The 23,003-nt window shown below is 38.9% G+C and overlaps 1 protein-coding gene and 1 pseudogene across 31 annotated transcripts in view; one reads left to right on the top strand and one right to left on the bottom strand.

The window, feature by feature from the left end:
- The window catches only part of NRCAM (neuronal cell adhesion molecule), a 314,513-nt gene that overhangs the window by 7,842 nt on the left and 283,668 nt on the right, over positions 1-23,003 (top strand). The gene's annotated exons all lie outside the window — the stretch shown is intronic.
- On the bottom strand, positions 18,209-18,302 carry LOC129401424 (U6 spliceosomal RNA; annotated as a pseudogene).

Raw genomic sequence — 23,003 nt, 5'->3', positions numbered from 1 at the left:
CCACAATAGCGGCCACGAGGTTCTGGATTTCTGTATTTTAGTATTTTAGTAACTAAGTCCAGAGGGATTTCTGCCAGAAGTTGTATCATTGCTAGCTCATACCTTTCTGCTACTTTATATTCCACATATGAGTGCAATCTTTCTATGACTGTCTCTTTCTTTCTGACTCATTTCACTCAACATGATACTTTCCATGTTGATCCACTTATATGCAAATTTCATGGCTTTGTCTTTTCTAACAGCTGCATAGTATTCCATTGTGTAGATGTACCAGAGTTTCTTTAACCAGTCATCTGTTTGGGGGCACTACGGTTTTTTCCAGATTGTGGATATTGTAAACAGTGCCGCAATGAACATGGAAATGCAAATGTCATTTCTACTATACCATTTTGCCTCTCCAGGGTATATTCCCAGGAGTGGTATTGCTGGGTCAAATGGGAGCTCAATTTCTAATTTTTTGAGAATCGTTCATATAGTTTCCAAAAGGGCTGAACAAGTCGGCATTCCCACCAGCAGTGAAGAAGAGTTCCTTTCTCCCCACATCTGCGCCAACACGGGTCACTTTTGTCTTTTTGGATGTGGGTCAGTCTCTGTGGTGTAAGATGGTATCTCATTGTTGTTTTGATCTGCATCTCCCTGATGATTAGTGATGTCAAGCATTTTTTCATGTACCTCTCAGCCATTCAGATTTCTTCTTTGGGGAAGTTTCTGTTCATTTCATCACCCCATTTTTTGATCGGGTTGGCAGTTTTCTTCTTGTGGAGTTCAACCAGTGCCTTGTATATCCTTGATATCAACCCCTTATTGGATGGGTATTGGGTAAATATCCTTTCCCATTCTGTAGGTTGCCTTTGTACTTTGGTCACTGTATCTTTTGAGGTGCAGAAGCTTCTTAGTTTAAGGTAGTTCCATTTATTTATTTCTGTTTTCATTTGCTTGGCCAATGGCGTGTCAGCTTTGAAGATACCGTTGGCTACAATGTCGTGGAAGGTTTTGCCTACCTTGTCTTCAGTGTATCTTATGGATTCTGGTCTGATGTTGAGGTCTTTAATCCATTTGGATCTGACTTTTGTACATGGTGATAGGTGGAGATCTGAGTCAATTTTTTTGTATATAGCTGTCCAGTTTTGCCAGCACAGTTTGTTAAACATGCTTTCCTTGCTCCACTTCACATTTCTTGCTCCCTTATCAAAGATTAGATGATCATACATTTGGGGTGGTGTGTCAGAATATTCAACCTTGTTTCATTGGAACTGCCTTTGTTCCAGTACCATGCTGTTTTAATTACTAATGCTTTTCTACAGTAATTTTTATTGTCTTGATAATATTATCTGAATGTGAAGATCCATAGATATTACTTTTTGTTTAGTTTTGCTTGGGGACCACAGCCTCTGGTGCTCGGGGTTTATTCCTGGCTCAGAACTCAGGAATCAGTCTGATGGAGCTTGGCGGACTATATATGGTGCCAGAGATTGAAGCTGGGTTGGTTCCATGCAAGGTAAGCTCCCTGCTTGCTATACTCTCACTCCAGCCTCAGATATTACTTTTTTAAGTTACAAGTTACTATGTTTATTATTTTTTAAATATTTATTTTTTAATTAAAGATTAGCACAGTGGTTGGGCTTTTGCCTTTCACGTGGCCGACCCAAGTTTGATTCCTCCGCCCCTCTTGGAGAGCCCAGCAAGCTACCAAGAGTATCGAGCCCGCACGGCAGAGCCTGGCAAGCTAACCGTGTGTATTGGATTTGCCAAAAACAGTAACAATAAGTCTCTCACTGAGAGACATTACTGGTGCCCGCTCAAACAAATTGATGAGCAACGGGATGACAGTGCTGGCTGAAATTATTTTTAATTGAACTACTATGCAATATACAGCTATAAAGTTTTCATGATTGAGTTTTAGTCATACAATGTTCCAACTCATCCTTTCCCCAGTGCACTTTTCCCACCAACAGTGTCCCCGGTTTCCCTCTCCCCACCCTGTCCCTCAAGCCTGCCTCTATTACAGACACTTTCCTCTCTTTTTCTCTCTCTTTTCCTTTTAGACACGGGTTTGCAATATTGTCACTGAAAGGATTTCAAACACACCACTTTACCTCCTGTCAGCACTCAGGTTTTGTCCAGTGATTATTCCCAACTATAATTATCAAAGTGGTCCCTTCTCTGTTCTAACTTCATTCACCATTTCTCTTTGTGGCAAACTTCCTACCATGGATCTTCCTCCTGGCCCTTGTTTATACTGTCTTTGGGTATTATTCACATACTATCGTTTGTTTTTTTAAATATCCTACAAATGAGTGCAATCATTCTATGTCTGTACCTCTCCGTCTGACCAAGTTCAGCCAGCATGATACTTTCCAGATTCATCCAGGTGTAAGCAAATTTCATGTCTTTTTCTAATGGCTGCATAGTGTTCCATCATGTAGCTGTACCACAGCTTCTTTATCCACTCATCTGTTCTCAGACACTTGGTTTGTTTCCAGATTCTGGCTGTTAATAGTGCTGCAATGAACATAGGAATACAGATGGCTTTTCTGCATTGTGTGTTTTGGCCACCAGGGTATATTCCCAGGACCTATACTGTTGGGCTATGAAGCCCAATTTCTAGTGTTTTGAGGAATGTCCATGTTGTTTTCCTATTGATATTCCCATCAGCAATGAGTAAGAGTCTCTCTTTCCCCACATCTGCACCAGCACTGGTTGCTCTTACTCTTTTTGATGTGTGCCAGTCTCTGTGGTGTGAAATGGTATCTCATTGTTTTTATTTGCATCTCCCTGATGATTAGTGATGTAGAGCACTTTTTTTTATGTGCCTTTTGGCCAGTAGTATTTCTTCTTGAGGAAATTTTGTTCATCTCTTCTTCCCAATTTTCTTTAGTAGGGTTGAATTTTTTTTCTTGTAAAGTTCTACCAGTACCATATAAATATAAATATAATATTAACACCTTATCAGACAAGTGTTGGATAAATTATACCACATAATATTAACAAGTCATTCTCAATGTTCTGCCCTATTTGGTTTAACTTTATTTTGCAATGCTGTGGTCCAGCCCAGGTGTCCAGCCGACATATAAAGTAAGCATGTTGCACTGAACCAAATCCCTGTTTTGGTTCAATTTGTATTAATAAAGAGATGTACAGTTTCTAAAAGTTATTTGCACACATACCTTCAAAAATATGAAAGAGATGCCTGGGGCATGTTCTTCATAGGTAGCCCTGTATAAGTCAGTATTGGTGACATCCAGTCATTGTGAATAGAAATTGAATTAGACTCTGAATATCTGTAGCACACTTGTGCTAAATAATTTTACTATTAAAATAGGCTGAATTCTTTGATTTTACTGGGAAAATTGACATTGTCATTTAAACTCAGACTGAGAAGATTTGCCTCTTGTCTGGGAGCAGGGAGGGATATCTGTGTTGACTATTTAGGGATATGCTAGGGTTGTCACTTCCAGGTCTGCATCACTGCATCAGGCATTTCTCCCACCAGTGATCCTTAAAGATGACAGCATAAGCCCTCACCACCCAATTATAATTGCTTAGCTGATTTAATAAAAAAAATGTGGTGTCAACTTAATTGACCTATTTTACCGACTACAGGATTAGAATTTCAAATTAGAAAAAGGTAATTTAAAAAATTCTGATGAAGTGTTCCCTCAAGTGACCAAACTAGTGAATATAAGAAATGCCAGTGGTAAAAGGAATGAGTCTGTTGTCTCCTACACATGCTGTCCAAATGGCTTATTCAGTTTTAAAACAGGAATGACAAATCTTGTCTTCTGTATCTTCTACTTTCCTTTCCTATTTGCTCTGTATTAAAGTACCTTTTTTATTTAAAAAAAAAGTACCTTTTAATAGATTTGGAAATGAGAATGGAGTGTCAGTAAAAAAGATGGTTCCTTTAAATATTTTTTTTAAATTAAAGATACTAGGGAAGGCTGAAAAGGGTATGTTGACTATGTGCATTAAAATATATTCAGATTTTATGATGTGCATGGAATATTGGTTCAAAGCCCACTGCAACCAGAAAAAAAAAATATTCCCAGGGCAATCTGAGGGAATCCTGTAGGAGGTCTTCCACTGTGTAATATGCAGTGAATTTGATTTATCTTTCTCAAGTGGGCTGAGAGCATTCAAAAAATTCAGTATATGTAGTCAGTATGTAGTGATCTTTTCCTCCAAATTTCCACTTTAAAGCTAATTTCATGCCACTTTTAGATGCCCTTGGCATTTGAATGGTATGGTTTACGGCACACATTTCTGACGAACATTACAAACCCATGTTCAACACTATTCACAGTCTCTCTCTCTCAAGGGAAAGGGAAAGGAAAAGTACTAATCTTCCATTAATTATGCCTTAAGGTGAAAATGGACTGCCAAAAGAGTTTCATCCTGGAGGTTTTTGGTCTTTAAGGAAGGATGGCTTGCGAGTGAGTATGCTGCTGCCTTCCAAAGGCTACTGAGGCTTTTCAGTCCCTCACCTCAATAGCGAGCTGAGAGGACAAAGTGAACAAAGGAAGCCTGTTTTGCCTGCCCCACTTGCTGGGCTGTTGTCTTGGCCCTTTTCAGGGAAGGAGGGAGGGGGAGCTGGGTCAAAGTTGAAGAATACTGAAAAGGAATTCAAGCTTCATGTCGAAATTTGAATTATAGCTTCAGTTTGAGTGCCGAGTAGGTTAGTTTGAATTGAAAATTTTTCGGAATCTGTGGAAGCTTAAGTGACAGATGGCGTTGGGCAAGGGACATAGAGCTGGACGGTATACTGAAATGTTGAGCGTCTAAGTGAAGCACTTGGTAAACATTTAGTTAACTGATGAAGGTTTCAAACGGTAGGAAGTGCAGCTTGATGCTGTATGCCACATGAAGACATTGGCATGTATGAATTAAGGGGAGGCCCCTTCGTCTGGCGTATACTCAAATGTACTTGTCCCCCCTAATTGCATTGCAAATATTCTCACTGTTCTGCAGCTCCTCCCTGCCTCCCCCCTCCACCCCCCAGTATCTAGTTGAATACATGCTGAAATGTCCAACCAATTTTCCTGGCAAAATCTTATTACAGTATTTTGGTATTGATCATAGATTGTTTTGATTATGACAGATAAAGTGCTCCTAAATATAACTTAGTAATGTGTTCTTTCCCCCTCCCCCCAGCTAAGTATATTTCTGAAGAGATTGCAGCTTTCTACCTCAAGTGGGAGTCCTTTACTATTATTATTTTTGCTATTGAAATTTTTTAATGTGGCACATGGTTTTCATTCATTTTTGTAGACTGCTTCTGATTTAAAACATTTCAGAAGAGAAGGCAACGGTGTGTGTAACTAGAATAACAAAACAGCTTCTGGGAAATGAGGTTACTAAAATGTCAGTGAAATAAAAAAGTAATCTGGGGTAATGTGAATCTTCTTGGTATTCTCTAAACTACAATTAGAATAATTTTTCTTTTTATATCTTTGACCATTTAAATAACTTGATGACCTAGTTTTTTTAGGCTAGTATGTATATACAAGAAGTTATTTTTCATAAAAACTTAATACAGTAATATGAATATTTTTGCTTATGGGGAAATAACATTGTCATGGGTATAATAAAATGAAATAGTTTAAAATTAGAAATTAAAAATAGTAATTCTTAAAACAGTAATTCAGAGATGCTACTATAATAAATGAAGAACTTCCATATTGATTGCATAACTTATATCGCAGCTCATTATTTATATAAATCACATATTTTTAGTGTATGCCAAATTTTAATAGTTGAAGTAGGGCTTTTACAGTTCCTTGTCTGTATGTGTCCAGTAGGAATTCTCTTGTTGCAAAATTGTAGTGGAAAGTAAATATATCAAGGTTTTATTGCTGTCTTAGAACTATGAGGGGATTCATTAAGCAGCAGGGAGGGAGTTCATGGTCACAGTCTTTTACTGGGACTGCGTTGGAAGAGAAGAGATGAGGTATTGTGAAGAATTTGGTGGAGGGAATGCTCATGTGGGTAATAACAATTGTGACATCCTCGAGAAGTGTTGCAGGGGAAGAAATTTTAAATAAGGAGAGGAGAGAGTGAAGAGCACAATACAGGTAATAACTTAAAATCAGGAAGAAAGAAAGATATGTTTGCATAATAGAGAATAATTTCTATTATTATTATTATTATTTCTTTTGTGGGGAACTCCCAAGCACTGCAGGTGGCCAGGGTGGGAGACGGAGGGGTGGTGGTGGTGGTGATGAGGCATGACCCCTCTCAGGAGTTCTTGGCTTACCAGGACAGCTGTCAATCCAAGGGCCTGCTGATGTGCTGCTGCTGGGATTTCCTGGTCACCTCACTGATGCTCAGTGGCCTTCAGAGCTATACCCAGCAGTGATTAGGGAACCATGTGCTATTGGGAACTAAACTGGGGTCGTCTATGCAAAACATGTTCCTTAACCTCTGTACTCTTTCTGTCCCTATTTACATTTTATAGCAGCTAAGATCTTATGGCAGTTCTTTAGCTAATGAAGTAACTTGATATAATAAAAAAAAAACAATATCAGAGGCCAAAAATGAATATGAAACTATGTTTACTTTGAAAACTGCATTGAGAAGAATTTACTATGAGTCAAAGCTAAAATTATTTCAGCTTTATAGTGAATTTTTAAATCATATCATTTTGTCTTCAATTATTTTGTTTATATTACCACAGTATGAGAAAGTTAGGCATAAAAATGTGAACATGAGCTCGACAAAAACATTTGTCATTTTTAATTTTAAGGATTCTTTGTCTTGTACAAGACTATATATTTGAGCTCTTGTAATATGTCAAAGTTCAATTTTGGAACTAGTTTTCAGAGAAAACTAAGTAATTATTCTGTCTGCTGTAAGAGCATACATAGCATGATAGATGCTAAATTAAACTCAAGAAAATAAAGCTAAATAAAAATCAGAAAGGAACTGAACTTGTGGTAAAGAAGTGAAGTGTCTCATTTTATGAAAATGTTTGATACTTGCTAAAGATAATATTTAGAGAACAAAAATTTCATGATAAAAGGAAAGCAGAAAATGAAAGGGTCACCCAGGTTATCCACTCATTTTGTAGGGCCTTGCTCATTATAGGATTTTGTCACCTTTCCCCAGACTTCTGATTATGGAAATCTGGCTTGAACTGTTATATTAGGAGACTGAGGTTCTATTTTTTTTTCAAATCATCCATGATGGTGAATGTGCAAGAGTCTATATATTTGATGAGCAAGTGCATATAGCAATGAATGAATGGAAACATGAATATTGCAAAATACCAGTCTGATCTCTTCTTAGAGAAAACGGAGGAATTTGCCCTTTATGCACATAAAGTTGAAATCTAGACCATGGTGAATCAAATATTCGTAATATCATGCCTGGGTTCTGTCTGATTGTAATTTGCATGCTCTTTCTAAGTTAGGCACTTGAGTGCGCAGGTGAAATCATTCAATCCAGGAAGGTACCATTTTTTTAAATTGCTGCTGTGGCCTCCTAAATGACATCTCTGTAATCCCAAAGATTTCCTCTATAATTTTCTACCTTTGAACACGGCATATGATTCAGGATTGACACAAGGCTTTCTAGTTCCCTTCCCTCTCTGAAGCGGGTGCCTGTCATCTCCCTCTGGACGTCTCTGGGTGGCTGCACACTGATTGAGTTACGCACTTGCCGAGATTGCTTTCCACCTTCTGAATTTGAAAAATTCAGAAACGAAGCACGCAGGACTGGTAAGAAAAGTGAGAGACTAGTGTGTGAAATAGATCGGGAACACTCCGGCTGCAACTTTAGAAATGGATTGTTTTCCGTCTTGGGTTAATCATTCAGGACTCCTAGCTGATGCTTTCTTTACAGTCCCAAATGTGAGTTGAGTTTCAGCATGGCCTTTTCTAACTTACTAGTGGCTTACAAGGAAGAGGTCCAGGACAGTGGTGCCATACTGGAAAGACCTGGAATTAAGACATATTAATGTGAGTAAAAAATCTGTGTGAAGTGTGTAATTAAATTTGCCATAAAGATACGTAGGTATCATGCATCCGAGGAATGACTATATTGATTTTGAAAAAGTGAAGTAATCTTTAGCTGCAGTCTGAAAGATTGATACCATTTTTTGATATGTATCTTTTCAAATAGATTGCATTACCCTTCAACAAATAACATATATGAAAATCTCAGACTTGGTCATTATGATAAAATAAAGGCATAATTTCAGAAAATATTTTTCCATTTAATTTCAGAAATTGTCTTGAAATCATGTTTTATTTCAGTAGTTATATTCTATTCATGTTTTTTTCAAGAGGCCAATCAATGTTTTGGTATCAGTGGATTATAAATATGTAAGTGAAATATAGTCACATAGTTATTCCAGAACATAGTATGGAGGTTCCTAGAAAAATTAAAAATTGAACTACCATATGATCTTAAAATCCTGCTTCTGAGCCTTCATCTAAAGGAAATGAAAACAGGATATCAAATAAGTATCTACAGCTACAGCAATGATACCTATCTATCATTGCAACATTTTTCACTAAAGATACTGAAGCAACTTAAGTCATTTGTAAAGAGATGAATGCATAAATATGTGAGATATGTCATGTATGTTTATACACAGTAGAATATTATTTATTTAAATGTTTTTATTTATAGAACCATGATTTATGAAGTTATTGATAGTTGAGTTTTAGTCATATACTACTTCAGCATCAATCCCACCACCAATTTACCACTTATCAGTGTTCCCATATACGGAACCCATCTCCATCCCCACCCTTTCTCGACAGGCACATTGTGAAGCTCTGGGGTTCATGGCTTAGATCTCATGTCTTCAGTGTCATTGAGTATATTCTTTGGATGTATAGCTATACCATTCTTCAACATCACCAGTAAACTGAAGACTCAACCCCTGTTCTCCCATTGCTTCTCTTTCTCTTTTTCTCCTTTACCCCCTTAATTTCTTTCCTCTCTGTCTTTCTCCTCTCTAAACTCTAGGATCATGGTTGATCTAGGCTCCCCCAGCCCCACCTTTTACTATGTACATTTCCTCATTCCATATTCAATATACCACAGATAACTGAGATCATCCTGTGTTTGTTGTTCTTCTGACTTACTTCACTCAGCATGCTATCTTCTAGTTCCAACCACATTGCAGCAAATTCCACGATTTCATTGATCGTTGCAACTGCTTAGTATTCCATTGTGTATATATACCACATCTTCATAACCTATTCATCTGTTGCTGTACACTCAGGCTGATTCTATATCTTAGCTCATAGTAGAATATTATGTATATTCTAGTATATCATAGTAGAATATAGCTCATGGTAGCTATAGGAAGAAGGAATTGGGGGCCAGAAGATAGTTTGGTATCCTAGTGCACATTCTCTGCACGAAGGAGCAAAGAAAATTAAAAAAATAATTGTAAAAGAAATTTTTTTTAAAAAGGAAGAAAATTTTTAAAAAAAGATAATGAAGAAGAAGGAATTCCTGTGACAATATAGATGAGCCCTTAAAAGCATTATAATAAACAAAGTAAGCTAAACGGAGAAAGACAACACTGTGTCTACCACTTTTTTTTTTTTAATTTTTTTTTTATTAAATTTATTTATTTTTAATTAGAGAATCACCGTGAGGGTACAGTTACAGATTTATACACTTTTGTGCTTATACTTCCCTCATACAAAGTTTGGGAACCCATCCCTTCACCAGTGCCCATTCTCCACCACCCGTAAACCCAGTGTCCCTCCCACCCTCCCCAAACCCATCTCCCCCCCACCCCACCCTGCCACTGTGGCAAGGCATTCCCTTCTGTTTTCTCTCTCTAATTAGCTGTTGTGGTTTGCAATAAAGGTGTTGGGTGGCCGCTGTGCTCAGTCTCTAGCCCTCATTCAGCCCGCAACTCCCTTCCCCCACATGGCCTTCGACTACAATGTAGTTGGTGATCGCTTCTCTGAGTTGACCTTTCCCCGGAACGTGAGGCCAGCCTCGAAGCCATGGAGTCAACCTCCTGGTACTTATTTCTACAGTTCTTGGGTGTTAGTCTCCCACTCTGTTATTCTATATACCCTAGATGAGTGCAATCTTTCTATGTCTGTCTCTCTCTTTCTGACTGTGTCTACCACTTTTTATTTTTAAATACATGGGCATCCCCATCAGTGTTTGAGGACTGGGGCACTCCTGGGTACAGGCCAGACAGGTGCTCTGGCCTAATTTCGCTGGAGGGCACTAGGTTGACCCCTTGGCCTAGTACTTACAGGGCATGTGTGTGATCCATTTTTTTGGTTTTAGCTATCTGTATGTATCACTTTTAAACAAAATAATTAAAAAACTCAAACTTACAGGAGAAAAGAATGAAAACACGGGTTGCCAGAGTCTGGGGAATGGTTCCCCAGAAAAACCTCCTAATCTGTGATATCTTATTATAGCACTCCTAGGAAATCAACCTAGAATTCAATAATAGGGTTGACTATTTCTAAACCTGTCCCTTCTCCTCTACTTCCTATAAAAGAAAGTCTGAAAATATAGGCTCCCATAGATCTGTGTCTATATCCCTTTATCTATATGCGTATCTATCAGTATCTACTTTGTGCACCAGGATACAAGAGAGTATGCATGTGTAAATTCATTATTTAGAAAGTCTCACACTTAAAATTAAAGTACAGAAACACTGGGAGTAGTTGCTAGTTTAATCAGTTGATTACTCTTTTCTGATTGTAATCATGTCAGCTCCAACTTGGCTGCTTTCTCAAGTGTAAATTGTCATTACTTGGAAACTTCAGGGGGCATATTTCCTTGAATCTCTCTGCAGGTGCCTTTGCTGTTTGCCCCTCATCAATAAGAAGGTGTCTTTTGACTTGGAAAATGGTGTGGTTGCTAACATTTGCTTAAGTAGAAGAAAGTAAAAGCTTGGATTAACTTCCAGACAACTTCAGTGTGAATGCTGGTTTAAATGGTGGGTGGGATGAAGGAAGACAGGGTCGGGAATTTTTCAGTTCCCTGAAGTAAGGGACTAAGTAAGTTACCAGTACTGTCTTTTTGAAGATGTGGGACTATCAAGCAATTTTAATCAGCTTGAGTAGTGGTTTAAATAATAGGAAACTCTCAAACCATTTTACCTGATCTTTAATGATGACTGCCCACTTGGTATGAATGTCTTCTTTTGGTTTCCACCAGTGACAGCCTTGGCTGTTTGAGATGGTAAGATTCTCCAGGACCAATGACTCTAGCTACTAATGTTGAATGTACGATGTTTAATGAGCTGCCAAATTCAAAGAAGGGCCCAATTATTTAAAATAGTACTAATGACATGTTTTGGTAGGGGAGTTCTTGGAATGAGTGCCAAGGACTTTACAACTCTCACTTTGTGTAAAATGGAATTGGTAATGCCATTTTAATAATTCCATTTTCCAATTTGTTGTTTCCTCCTACTGAAATTTCACCCTTGTTATGAATTTAAGTTTATTTATGATGCTGTCAGAAGGGACTAATGAAAACCAAGTGCCATCCAGCAGGGAATAATTTGGAATCATGGCTGTTCTAATTTTACAGGTCCTTTCTGTATCTTTTTTACCATGAAAAGCAATGAAGTGCAAATTGATGGAGTGGAATGTCAGAGGCCCTAGACAGAAGCCAAGGACAGGCAGTGATTGTTTCTGGAAAGGACTCTCTTCATGTAAACTCTTTAGATCCTTTCAATATTTGACTTCAAAACAATTTTGTGAAGATTGCTTGAAATATTTTTGGGAAGCATTATAATAGTTGCTGTTGACAAAGTTTATTCCCACATGTACCAATGTTGGGAGCCACAGTTACAGGATAAATTACTAGCCCTAGATCTTTCTTTTTTTTTTTTTAGTTCTTGGCCTAGATTTTCTTGCATTACAGTTTCTTACATTCCTCACATCTTCAAATTTTACGTACGAGACTGGATGTTCCTTAGTTGCTATTTTTGACAAGTAGATTTCATCCTGGGAAAGCAGTGACTGCCAGAGCAGTGGAAATGGGCTGGCTCTGGGCTAGGCATTGTCTAGGCTTAATTTCATCCCTCTTCACGCTCCCCTACAGTCAAGAGTAGAGCCAGTTGATGAATATATATGCGTCACACACCTGTGACTAAGAGATCCTCCATCAAGGAATGGCAGAGTATCAGTTACTTGAAATAGATGACTCCTGGCAGCTGCTGCCTGTGACCAACCAGGCTTTCTGCCCCATGCCGACAGCTGCACATCACATCCTGCCATCACACCTAGGCCCAGTGCCATCGGCACAGGGGCAGAGTCTGCTGATCCACATATTGCTTCATGCACTGCGATCCACTCCGAGGAAGTTTATAAAAGGCCTCTCCGAGTGTTAAGGAGATGAGCTCACAATGATTTTACAGCTTTTTACTGTTAATGGGTATTAACAATCTGTGATTTTTTTACTTGCTCAGTTATATGGAGCTTCTTACCGGATTTATTTTTAATCTTCACAACACCATTTTATGTCAGAGGCCAGGAAGTTTCTGTAATGAATCAGGTATAAATGATTTGACTTTGTTTAGTCAGTTTCTCCCCAAATGGTTTTATATAGTATTACATAGGTGGGTATATATTGTCTTTTATTATAAAAGCAGATAGGCAACCAGATTTTGTCCATGTGTCATAGTTTGCTGACTACAGATTTATGTCATGATATCAATATTGTAGATGAAGCTATTGAGGGCTAGAGAGCTGAAGTAACTGCTCAAAAATCAAACAGATGTTAAGGACTTGGGATTCTTACTCAAGAAGTCTGACCCATAACCCTTAAACTTAACTCCTGTGAACTACTAAGGTTATGCTTCTGTGAGAAATTAAAGTACTGGAATTTTAGTTTCTGCATGCTGTGAGTTGTAGATCATGACTTATACTATATGAGAGATTTATTTTCCCTAGAATCACAGTGTAATGAAGATTCTTAAAGATTCTCCTTATGGTATGTAGATAGTCTCATCTACAGCACATTTGGGTGATGTTTCTGCATCTTTGAATAGCTGAATAAAACCTTAAGGATTCTCCAAATGAAGGCAAGCGGCATAATACAGAAGTAAGGTGTTTGCTTGCATGTGACCAACTCTGGTTCAATCCCTGGCACTTGAGCACTGACAACAATGATCTCTGAACACACAGCCAGGCATAAGTCTTGAGTGCCACTGGATATGGCTCAAATACCCACCTCCCCAAAAAAGGTTCTCCAAATGACCTAATGTTGTAGACATTTTTATTAATAGGATTATAAAAACCAAATTATGCTAATTAAAAGGTAATTGCTTTAAAATTGCTTCTACATTGTGGGCCATGTGTTATATAAAGTAAGATAAAGTTGGCATATCACCAAGAAAGATCTTCATTTTCACAAAAACAAATCATGTAGAAGAGTTTCCTCCATGTTTAGTATAAAATCCTCAAATGGTGATTCCACACAGTTTTTATTTCCGGGGGTGGAGAGCCCCTTTTGTGTTTTATTTCCATGGCAACAGCCAAGTTTCAGCTTGAGAAGGAGGAACCTACAAGATAACCATCTAGCTGACATTGTTGAGCATCCCCTCGGGGGATTTGCAGTACTTCACAGTGCTAAGACAGTACCTCATGTAGAATTACACAGGCGTGCCGTGTTTTGTACAGAAAGATCTTGTTTAAAGAATGAAGGTTCTCAGAGTAGCTGAGAATTAGGGAACGCTTAGGTTTCTACAGCAGCCCAGCATACATAAAATACTTTGCATGGCCAAACTTCAAAGACCTTTCTGTGATGCCATGGAGAGCTCCAGAACCCACAGTTCCTGACCTCAGGGTGAATCGAAATTCTAGGATCTGTGCAGCAGGCAAAATGGAGGCTTCGTGTGACCAAACACTTGTTGCTTGTACTTTGTTTGAGGGGAGCTCAAAAATGGAGCCACTCCCTGGTGGGAAAATCAGAGAGGGGAAGCTTGTTGGGAGGTAACCTTACTCTTTTTGGAAATCTCCAGTGTTTGAATTCATTACTAAGAAATCTAACAAAAGGGTCAAAATTCAGCTAGTGGAAAAGTTGACTGCTGTGTTCCTGTGATGTGGTGACTGTGAGTTAGTTAGTGTATCAAATTATAAAGGGTATGATTGATACATGTGGAATACTTTTTCTGTTGAATCACTTTCTAGAACAGAGTGTCTATTTTTTGGGAGGGGGTTTTGCTGCACCCATTGGCTCTCAGGACTTGCTCTTGTGCTGTTTTGAAAGGTCACTCCTGGTGGTGCTCAGGGGATTATATATATTCAGTTCTTTGGGGTTCATATGTAGTGCAGGTATTGAACTGGGGTCAACTGCATGCAAGGCAAGTACCTCAGCCCCTGTACTATCTCTCTAACCCTAGAAAACGTAGTGTAACAGTTCATTTAATGATGAGTAACGTAGAACAGATTAAAAAGGAAATTAAGATACCGTGAACAACTTTTTGCTTTTTTGTTCATTTGTTTTTGGGACATACCCAGCAGGGCTCAGAGTTTACTCCTGGTTCTGTGCTCAGGATTTACTCCTGGTGAGCTTGAGGGACCATATGGCTGGGGGTTGGGCGCACAAAGATTGAACTTAGGTGAGCTGTATGCAAGGCAAATACCCCACTCACTCTACTGTTACTCCAGCTTTCAACTTTTTGCGTTTCATGGCATTTTTCTAAGTTAATTGAAGTGTAATTTGTATGTCATAAAATTTACTGATGGTATGCTTTCATGGTATCCGCCAATGATTTTTTATTGTTGTTGCTTTTATTTTTGGGTCTCACCTGGCAATTCTTAACGGTTACTTACTCCTGATTCTGAGCTCAAGAATTACTCTTGCTGGTGCTCAGGGAACTATATGGGATGCTGGGGACTGAACCCAAGTTGGCCAATTGCAAGGCAAGCATCCTACCCACTGTACTATCTCTCCAGCTTTATACCGCAATGATTTTTAAGTAGCTTTATAAGTTATACAGCTGAGGTCAGCAGATTTCTAGGATGACCTTTAAGATTCCTCTGGTGACGTGCTATTTCACATCTTCTCTAACATCTAACTTCTTAAGCTGTGGGTCATGACTCTACATGAGGTTATGTAACTTTAAAATGTTTTATTTTCCAAACAAATTTCCTTTTGATTTATTGTCAGTAAATGCTTGGTTTGTGTACCAGTTTTATATAATGAAAAAATTTCATGGATCAAGAGTTCACAATTGGAAAAAAGATAAAGAAACCCTGCTCTGGAGTATGTATGAAACCTTTGATTAGGGTAAGATGATACTCTCATAATTGGGTCGCATTATATATTTATTAAAGATGAAGGATTTTTATAAAGGTGATCAAGGCATCAAGTCAGTTGACTTATGTTAATGTCAAGTAGGATTATCCTGACTGGCTGAGCTCCATCAGGTATAAGCCCTTCAAGAGACCGGAGCTATTTTGGCAGTTGCTTATGGAGAAGGGTGTCTATAGTCCTTTTAGCACAAGGAGATGAGTTGCTTTTTGGAGGGTGGGATGGGGAATTAGCCACACTGGGAGTGCTCAGTGGCTATTCCAGGCTCTGTGCTTGGGTACTTGAGGAACCATATATGATTCAGAGATTCAAACTGAAGTCAGTTGCATGAAAAGACAAGCACCTTATTTCCTGTGCTATCTCTTTCACTCAAGGAGCTGTGTTTTGCTAACACCTTTAGTGTACATGGAAAAGGATGGTGCTCAGTAGCTGGTGGGAAAGCAGCCCAGCCAATACCTTGATATTATCAGGTCTGTCATGCCTAGATTCTGGCTTGAGAGAAACTATGAAATTACAAATGTGTGTCATTTTGCATAACAGTGTAATATAATGAGCACCTATCATCACAATCTATTTTTGAACATTTCATCACACCTCAAAATTTCCCCTTGTAATCAAGCTGATTTCTACCCCAAGATAAGCACTGATCTTGCTCTCTTCTCTATAAAGTTGCTTTTCTGGACATTATTGTTATTTGGTGGCCGGGTATGGGAGGGCCTTTCTTGTGATTCTTGTTCAAACAGCCTAGGGATGCAATGAGAGAAGACACAGGACTTGGTACTATGGTGTCAAGGATTACCCATGACATTCTGATGGTGCTTGGGAGGCCTCCTCGGGCTACAACTGGAAGTGCTCAAAAGTTTCCAGAACTGTTCCCAGTGATTCTTGGGGGACTGTGTGGTGCAAGAGACGTGGTTTTTTTCTGTTTATTTGCTTTTGTTTTTGCTTTTTGGGTCACACCCAGCAATGCTCAGAGGTTACTTCTGGCTCTGCACTCAAGAATTACTCCTGGCAGTGCTTGGGGGACCATATGGGATGCCGGGAATTGAACCTGGATCAGCCCATGCAAGGCAAATGCCCTACCTGCTGTACTATTGCTCAGCTTTGGGATGTGTTTATTTATTTATTTATTTTAATTTTTTTGAATCACTATGAGATAGTTACAAGCTTTCATTTTCGGGTTACAATCACACAATGATCAAACACCCATCCCTGGGATGTGTTTTAATCTCTGGATTATTTTTTGGACCCTGGACACTATTGTGAATGGAAGAATATAATCCAGAGAACAAGACTATACAGAAAGTGATAGTCTTGTCATCAGGGTTGGTGCTATGACCCTAAGCAATGTGGCTAAGCCCGTGTGTGTGTGTGTGTGTGTGTGTGTGTGTGTGTGTGTGTATGTGTGTGTATGGTCCACTCTTGGCAGCGCTTTGGGCTTGCTCCTAGCTCTCTGTTCAAGAATCACTCCTGGCTATGCTTGGGAGACCATATGCCATGCTGAAGATTGAACTGGAGTTGACCACATGAAAGCAAGCACCTTACCCCTGTACTATCTTTCTGTCCCCTACAGATGTTTATAATTATAATTTTTGTTATTTAACCTCTGGATTTAAAACCCATAATGAACAGATTATGGGCATTTATTTATTTTTCACTATCACTTAAGGTGTTTAATGGAATGAATTTTTTTAACAAACATAATTGAAGAATAATTGGTGTTAAATTCCTTCCTAGAAGGTCACCCCCAGGCCTTGAAAATAAAAAAAAAAATCAATTCCAGTGACAATCCCTGATTTGTCCTTTTGTTTGTTAATCCAAGAGGGAAAAACACTAAAGTATGTGTTTTATCATTCTGAGTAGAATTATGGTTAGAAACATTTTTTCCACTCAGAAATAAGATTTGAACAGGTAAATGCAGAGTATTTATGGTTTCTCTATTAAAGTATTAAATTTTGTAATGACCACTGTTGTGGTCTGAGAGAACACTTTTATTTTCTCTTCATTGTGTACACTGAATGCTTGAACTGTGTTAACATATTTATACAGATTCATTCATCATCATTTTGATAACTTTATTAATCCCTACATTTATGTAACCACCTACCTAATGTTAGGTAGTTAGCAATAAAAAGATTTTATTGTTTTTATACTTACTGTTTGGTGGAAAGTGATAGTTTTGTTATATTAGTTATTTGAACAAGAAGAAGCATTTGGCATAACTAAAGGATTCTAAAGTTATTTGAAGATTTGGTGGAATAGTAAGTTAAATGCATTATTAAAAATTGGGTATCAATGTCATTAACCTTGTCTTCATTTCTGTTCTTTCTTTGAAAGACAAACACTTTAGGCCTGGAGAGATAATACAGTGGCTAGGGCGATTACTTTGCACATGGCTCATCCAAATTCAGTCCTGGAACCCCATTTAGCTCCCTGTGTCCTGCCAGAAGTGACCCTTGAGTGCAGAGCCAGAGTAAGCCCTGAGCATGACTGGGTATACTCAAATAAACACAAAAATCAAAAAGAGAAAAAGAAAAAATCCAGACCTATCTTAGGTCTACAATAAAATTGGGAGGGAACTATAAGGATTTCTCACTTACCTCCTTCCCCTGCGTGTTCATAGTCTTCTTTAGTTATATATTCCCCACCCTCCCACATTGTAAGCACCCTGGTTTACAAAGTTGTCCGTGATGATTTGTTACAGGCACTCAATATTCAAACGCCAATCCCACCCCCACTGGCAGATTAGGTTCTCTGTGGTGCTCAGTCCCAAGGTGATGGGTGTCCCGCCAGAGGCATGGGGGATGGAAACAGCTGCTGGGACTTTGTCTGGGTGGTAGCTGGCCCTGATTGCTTGGGAGGTTTCAGCCAGGAACACGTTTCTGAGAAAGTTTTGTGCATAGCCTTCTTTATCATTCACATAGTTCACCAGAATACTACCTTTAAAAAAAATTTGGAAAGTTTCACAAATTTGCACAGGGGCCCTGCCAATCTTCTCTGTATTAGTCCAATGTTAGTCTATGTGCTGCTGATGTGAGCACAGAATGGCCCCTTTCTGGGTTTGGACCATACCAGGTAGTGCTTAGGATCTATTTCTTGCTCTATGCTTGAAGGTCATTTCTGGTGGTGCTCAGGGGACCATATGTCAAACTAAAGTCTGCTGTATGCAGTGCAAATGCCTTAACTTCTGTCTTACCTTCTACCTTTCTCTTTGGCCCAGCCCAACATTTTTGTTTCTTTAAACCAAATATGAACCTACAATGATGTATCATAATCACCCAAAGCTTATTGTTTACCTTAGGGTTCACTTTTGGTATTGCACAGTCTATGACTTAGAAAGTGTATTTTACTTGATGTATATGTATCATTATAACACCATAAAGAGCATTTTCATTTTCCTAAAAATTCTCTGTGCTCTTGTCTATTCACCATTCCTTTGCCCCAGGCAACTGCTGATCTTTTTATTGCCTCTAGTTGTGCCTTTCCCAGAATGTCATAGAGTTGGAATGATACAGTATATAACCTTTTCAGATTAACTTCTTACAGTTACAAATATGCATGTACCATTTCTCCGTTATTTTTAAAGCTTGACAGCTCATTTCAGTTTAGTGTTGAATCACACTTCATTGTTTAGATGTACCTCATGTAATTATCCATTTACCTAGGGAAAGACATCTTGTTCCTCTTGCCCCAGGTTTTGACAATATGCAGTTTCTATAAATATGTGTTTAAATTTGTGAGTTATAAGTTTTCAGCTCTGGTGGGTATCAAGGAGTGCAATTGCTAATTTTATAGTGAGAGTGTGTTTATAATAATTTTTGTTAGAATGTAGAAAAGCTCATTAGTATCCATGAGACAAAGATTACTCATTGGGACAGTAAATGTTATGGAATAACACCTATAAAACAAATCTATTGACTGACATCAGAGGCTTTTGGTTAGAATCCCAAACCACCTTCTTCACTTCCTCTTACCTGTCTCCTTCCTTCCCTTCTAACTTTGTGCTGAAACTTGCAGCCAGTAGGTAACCTCAGGTCTTTTCCAAACCTGTCAGTTTGGGAGAGAAAGTGTTAGGATTAGTGTTAAGCAATTCAGCTCTTTGTAATTGAGTTACTGTTGTGTGATATCTTCATCTATGTACATTTTGGACGTTCAGATGAATGTCAAGTACATATTTCTCTTATGTACTTGATTTAGATCATCTATAGTTCTTGGTTCCCATTTTGAATTATCTAAATTGTAGTAATAAAGTTTTCTCCAATTGATTAAGGAAGCTTTTGGACAACACCTAAGGATGGGGCTCGTGGCCAGGAGAACACCAACGTGAATAGAAGGTCAGAATTTCTAATCCTACCCTCTGACCTCTGGGGTAAGAGAAGAGCTGGCTGTTGAATTCAGTTGCCAGTGGCCTGTGATTTAATCAGTGATTATTGATTCATGAAGCCCTACAAAACACTGAGAAGGAGGAGCTTAAAGAGCTTGGGGGTTGGGGAGAATGTTGTGTCTTAGAGGGTATGGGAATCTGTGCCTTTCTTCTGCATAGGCCTTGGCCTATGCGGCTTTTCCAGTGTTTCTGCATTTTATCCTTTGTGATATATTAGTGATCTAATAAGCAAACTTTCCTGAGTTCTGTGAGTCATCCTGACAGATTACTCAAAACTGATGAAAATATTCTGAGAACCCTTGAGCTATATGACTGTTAGGAGCACAGGTAAACAGTCTGAGGAGGGGAGAGGAGGAACTTCAAGTCTGTAAGTGATTGATCCAATGCACAGGTAACTATGGCTTCTGTCTGGCATCAGTAGTGGAGGACAGTCTTGGCAGACTGAACCCTTTGCTTGTGGAATTTTATTTTATCTCTTAGATAGTGAATTGAATCCTCAGACACCCTGGTGTCTAAGATTTGCTTCATGGTGTGGGAAATCATTTGGTATTGGATCTAGAAACCATGTACACTTTGCTTCTGCCTATTAAGTTGGCGTACATGGGAGAGCCTCACAAGGTCCCCATGGTGTATTAATATGCCAAAACCAGTAACAAGCTGGGTCTCATTCTCCTGACCCTGAAAGAGCCTCCAGTGCGGCATTATTGGAAGGACAAGTAGAGAGAGGCTTCTAAAATCTCAGGGCTAGGACGAATGGAGACGTTACTGAGACCGCTCAAGAAATTCGATGATCAATGGGATGATGATGATGATGATGATGATGATGATGATGATGATGATGATGATGATGATGATAATGACATGACCCCAGTGGTCACTTCAAAATTGGTATTTGGCAATATTACCTTCCGCAAATTTGATCATGCATTTTTTGATCCTGTAAATTTAATGCTGCTCTTGGACGCTGTTATTTTGACAGGAACTATGAGTCATGATCCAAACCAAAGACAGCAGTCAATTGTTTAGTGGTTGCTACTGCCTTTACCACAGTGTCACGCAAGGTCTGAATTTCCCCAACACAATATGTATGTAACAAAAGGGCTGCTTTTGTTGGCAGCTCAGTCAGACCCTGTGGCAGTGGAAGTAGCACAAGCTGTTGGAAAGAGCACTGGGCTAAGAGTCAGAAGGCTTTGGCTGGAGTTCAGTCTGCTATGAATAACATGACCTTGGGCAAGTTGAACATTTTCCTTATTGACAGAAACAATACTGCCTTGTCTTCTCAGGATTATTATTGAGATAAAATGAGATAATAGGTCAGAGTGTCTTGAGTAAAAGTGAAAACCAGTGGCAAATATTAGTGCTGCTTCTTATCTAATAATTAAGTCTGTATATATGCCAGGCACCTGTTATCTCGTGCATATGCTAGGAAAACTCCAGATGATCCATGGATTCGACCTGGGGGATTCTCAGTGGAGAGAGGGATCAACAAGCACATTCTGGCCATGCAGCATGGTTGGGTGTTAGGAGTTTAGAGTTCCAGCAGTTAGAGAATGCATTTAGAGAATAGAAGTTGCTCAACTAACTCTTCCTAGGGAAGTTCTTGAATTCCTTACAGAGAAAGTGATTTTTGATCTGTTCTTAGAAAATCAGAAGTCTTCTTGGCTGTAAAGGGATGAGAGCATTCAGGGTAGTTTGACCAGCAGGTTCAAAGACAGAAATATTATTGTGAAGATTAATCCAGCAGGGACAGGAAGATAGCTTAGTGGTCAGGGATGCATGTTTTGCCTGTGCAACTGTCTGATTTTCAACCTTGCAACTGTATGGTTCCCCAGACACCACTGGGAGTCCTCTTCCCCTCAAGCTCCTCAAGCCACATAGTTCCGTATCTTCAGGTCCTACATTTGAACCATCTGACCCAGTTGCCTGAGTATTACAAGAAGTGGCCTGAGTAATGCTTTAGATATGCTTCCCAAATTAGTAGACTTTATTAAAAAATAAAAATGGGGGGCTGAAAAAATGGGGGACCAGAGCGACAGTACAGGAGAGAGTGTTTGCTTTACACGCAGCCGATCCAGGTTTGATCCCCAACATCCCTTATGGCCCTCTGAGCACCGCCAGAAGTAATTCCTGAGCATTGCCAGATGCTACCCAAAATGACAAAAAATAAATAGATCAATAAATGGGAATTTCATATAATCCAGTAGTACCACTCCTAGACTATAACTGAATAATATAAAAACATAAATTAGAAGAATATTTGTACCCCATATTCGAAGAGCATTACTTTGCCATAGTCTAAACATGGACTCATCCTAACCAACCCAAAGCATATGATGAGATTCTTAAAAAATGGTGGCATATGAATGCAACAGAATACTATTGAACTGGTAAAAAGAGAAAACCATGCCTTTTGGGAAAAAGAATGAAAAGCACTTTAGTTGGTTATGCTAAGTAAAATAATTAAGAAAGTATCAGATAATTATCTACCATGTGGTTTAATCATATGCAGAATATGAATTATTAAAGCAAACAACCTTGCAAGAAAAAAAACCAACTCCTAGACTTGTGAAAATGATGGTGGTTATGGAAGGGCAAGTCAGGATAGAAAGAAGGTGGGGGGATCTCGAGTCGGGATGGCACTGAAACTCCAATGGAGAAATTGGTGACAGTTATACTCATAGAGAGATGTGAGGCTAACTGTCTGAGATTACAAATACTGCAGATAGTTGATAAAGCGATGGGGATAATGTTTAAGAATACTTAATAGACATTCATAAAGACCTCATTTTCTCTAGACTGGTCAAGACCAGGGAAAGCAACAGTGAATAAAAATGTCCTCAGTGCCTGCCTACTTTTAGGTTACTTTGTTCATTGCAGCCCCTCCTCTCATGGGGGAAACAAAAATTTCTAGGCATTGCTCTTGCATTAGGTATTTCTACTGACTGCTCCATAGAGCATTTGCTTTGCACGCGGCCGACCCAGGTTCTATTCCTCCATCCCTCTCAGGGAGCCTGGCAAGTTACTGAGAATATCCCGCTTAAATGGCAGAGCCTGGCAAGCTACCCGTGGCATATTTGATTTGCCAAAAAACAGTAACAAGTCTCACAGTGGAGATGTTACTAGTGCCTGCTCGAGCTCCATAACTGGAACCTGATTTCTTGGAGTCTACGTGCTCATCTTAATTCACTTTCCAAAGCTCTTTAACGTCTTTGTTCAAATCCCCCTTTAAAGAGCCTAACCTACCTTTTGGTTGCAACTCAAATTTAGTTACCACTCTCTACCCATTATCTGTTTTGGGGAGGGGGATGAAAAGGGGGGATGGGGTTCATACCTGTAAACCTCAGCACTTAGTTGTATT

Source organism: Sorex araneus, chromosome 1 (assembly GCF_027595985.1).
Source record: "Sorex araneus isolate mSorAra2 chromosome 1, mSorAra2.pri, whole genome shotgun sequence".
Classification (NCBI taxonomy): Eukaryota; Metazoa; Chordata; class Mammalia; order Eulipotyphla; family Soricidae; genus Sorex; species Sorex araneus.
The sequence above is the reverse complement of the archived record's forward strand: the minus strand, read 5'-3'. Positions and strand labels throughout refer to the sequence as shown.